This window comes from Staurois parvus, unplaced genomic scaffold (assembly GCF_062004578.1).
Source record: "Staurois parvus isolate SC_StPar_1 unplaced genomic scaffold, SC_StPar_1.0 ptg001692l, whole genome shotgun sequence".
In the NCBI taxonomy this organism is placed as follows: domain Eukaryota; kingdom Metazoa; phylum Chordata; class Amphibia; order Anura; family Ranidae; genus Staurois; species Staurois parvus.
In genome coordinates this window covers 86,881-90,000 of record NW_028319488.1, presented here as the reverse complement: position 1 = coordinate 90,000, position 3,120 = coordinate 86,881, and the positions used below count along the sequence as shown (strand labels likewise).

At 48.5% G+C, this 3,120-nt stretch overlaps 1 protein-coding gene across 2 annotated transcripts in view; it reads right to left on the bottom strand.

Annotated features, from left to right (window-relative positions):
* The window catches only part of LOC149434728 (interferon-induced very large GTPase 1-like), an 83,149-nt gene extending 82,754 nt beyond the window's left edge, over positions 1-395 (bottom strand). For both annotated transcript variants that reach the window (XM_089663463.1, XM_089663464.1), the window contains exon 1: positions 353-395. The gene's annotated coding sequence lies outside the window, so the exon portion shown is untranslated. The remainder of the gene's footprint in view (positions 1-352) is intronic.
* Positions 396-3,120: the final 2,725 nt, after the last annotated feature.

Below are 3,120 nucleotides of genomic sequence, written 5' to 3'. Positions count from 1 at the left end.
CATACTACAGGATTACAGCGCTACATAATCATACAAAATATATTGCAGAATTTGCTGAATCTGGAACAACTTCTAGATTTCATTTTCAAAGATTAACTGGACAAGCTGAAGATAGAAGCCAATTGGTTGCCATGCACAGCTGCTCCAGTCTTAATTCCTCTCAATGTATTCTTCACAGGGGGCGGAGCTGAGAATTAATTACAATGTATCACTTATAACTAATCAGCCTCTATCTCCAGCCCACTCAATTAAGTTTTGAAAATAGAAAACTGGAAGCTGATTGGTTGCCATGGACAGCTACTCCATATCCTATCTGCTCCAGTCTTAGTAAGTATCCTTTCGGGGTACCTACCTCCTACTCCATGAATGTGTTTGCTCTCAGCAGTGCCTTGGTTGTCTGCTCGGTGCTGATAATGTGATCAGGTTTTACCAGACGTATAAAGGGAGTTTGGCAGGACAGGTTTTCCTGGATTCAAACAATTTACAGTAAATGAAAAGAATGCTGAATTCACTTTCATTATCTTTCACTCTACTATACTACACTTTATCATATTAAATATAAAAATGTGCCCTATTAGTGCACTTGGCACAGGAACAGTTGGGTGCTTTTGGTGACACTTTTTTTATTTGCACCAACATACAATTTTCCAGGACAAGTTTTTTGGGGGAAAGTAGCAATGCAGTGCATCGTGCATGCTACATCATAGGGTGGCTGTGGCCAAAGTGCACAGTGGAGGGTTTTAAAGGAGTATTGTTAAATAAAACCAGGATTGCATAACACAGAATGCAGAGTTTAGAAGTGCACTACTTACAATGTGCAGGGTCCAGGAGTGCATATCTCACAACAGGCCAGTTTGAAATCCAAAAATTACTTGACTAATGCACCATAGATAGGCTTGTCCACTCCTACTTCCACCATTGCCTATCCATACCACTCCAAACCCCCCTTAACCAAATAAACTTTACAAAAAACATGACACCATTTGGAGTAAATGGCCAACATGGCCTTTTATTAACAACTTCACATTTTAACATACATCAACCGTTCCTTAACGGAAACCAAAGAATTGTTGTTGGTCTTCAAAGGCACCCACAAACGATCCAAAATGCACCTGCGGACAACCATATACACTAGGCCTCCAGCCGCAACCAACCAGCTCGGAGACAACCATACCGTCCGCAGTGCAGCACCACCACCTTCCAGTTAAACCTTGGTTAACTGGGAATATCCACCGGGCCCCCCATACCACGGATGAGGTCCCACACCATTGTTTTCCTTCCAAGATGAGAACCGCCTCCAAAGACCAACAACCGCCCACGAACCAACCGAAAAAACCCACCTCTCCAACCAGTGTCACTTTTTTTTTTTTTTTTTGCTCACCTGCCCCCGGATAAGACCCTATACCCAACCTAACAGGGAGGGCGGGAGGGAAGCTCTGGTCCTTGCACACATCCAGCTCCACTGACGCCCCTTCCGCAGCAACCCCCACCCTACGGTGCCACAGACCCCTCCTACACTCCACATCTGCCAATCCTGTAATTCCCAATCAATTCCCCACCCCTTGGAGCTAAATTTTAACCCTTTCCGTTCCCCACACCACTCTGGGCCTAGTCATGTATGCCCTGCGCTATTTCCATTCTTCCCTATTCGCTACGGGCATTTCTTTCCCCCTCTTCACCCCTCTGTCCACAACTGACATCTTCACCCTTGTCCAAAGCCCACCACTAAACTCCAGTTCAAAGCTCACCTCTACATCACATCATCCACAGCTCATCTCTTCACTTCCCATCCACAACCTACCTCCATCATCCACAACTGTCTCAGCTCACCTCTGCACCCTCTGTTCCAACTTCACCTTTTCACCCCCTGTACACAGCTCATCTCTTTACAACTTATCTCTGCATCCCCATCCACAGCTGTCCACAGCTCACCTCTGCACCCCCTGCCCACAGCTCACCTCTGCACCCCCTGTCCACAGCTCACCTCTGCACTCCCTGCTCACAGCTCACCTCTGCACCCCTGGCCCCAACTAAGCTCCCCTCTGCATCCCCTGGCCTCAGCTAAGCTCACCTCTGCATCCCCTGGCCCCAACTAAGCTCCCCTCTGCATCCCCTGGCCCCAACTAAGCTCCCCTCTGCATCCCCTGGCCCCACATCCCCTGATGCAGAGGTGAGCTGCAGACAGGGGGGTGCAAAGGTGAGCTACAGATGGGAGGTTCAGAGGTAAGCTGTGGACAGAGGGTGCATTGGTAAGCTGTGGAATGGGGGTGCAGAGGTGAACTGCATACAGTTGTAGATGAGGGTGCAGGGGTAAGTTGTGGAGGGAAGTGTAGAGATGAGCAGCACAGTGGCTAAATGGTTAGCACTTTCGCCTGGCAGTGCTAGGGTCGTTCAAATCCCAACTACGGCACCACCTGCCTGGAGTTTGCATGTTCTCCCTGTGCCTATGTGGGTTTCCTCTGGGTACTCTGGTTGCCTCCCACACTCCAAAAACATGCTGGGAGGTGAATTGGTTCCTGTCTAAATTGGCCCTAGTATGTGTATGTATGAATGTGAGTTAGGGACCTTAGATTGTACGCCCCTTGAGGGTTAGGGACTGATGTGAACGTACAATATATGTGTAAAGCACTGCGTAAATTGACGGCACTATATAAGTACCTGAGATAAAGAAATAAATAGATGAGCTGTGGATGGCACGGTGCAGAGGTGAACTGTGGACGGGGGGTGCAAAGGTGAGGTGTGAACAGGGGGTGCAGAGGTGAGATATGGATGGGAGGTTCAGAGGTAAGCTATGGAGGGAAGTGTAGAGATGAGCTGTGGATGGCAGGGTGCAGAGGTGAGCTGTGGACAGGGGATGCAAAGGTGAGCTGCAGGCAGTTGTGAAAAGTGTAAAGTTTGGTGGAGGGGGGATTATGGTGTGGGGATGTTTTTCAGGGGTTGGGCTTGGCCCCCTAGTTCCAGTGAAGAGAACTCCTAAGGCATCAGCATACCAAGACATTTTGGACAATTTCATGCTCCCAACTTTGTGGGAACAGTTTGGGGATGGCCCCTTCCTGTTCCAAATCCACTTCTGGAAGAATGGTCAATCCTTCCCATAGACACCCTCCTAAACCTTGTGGA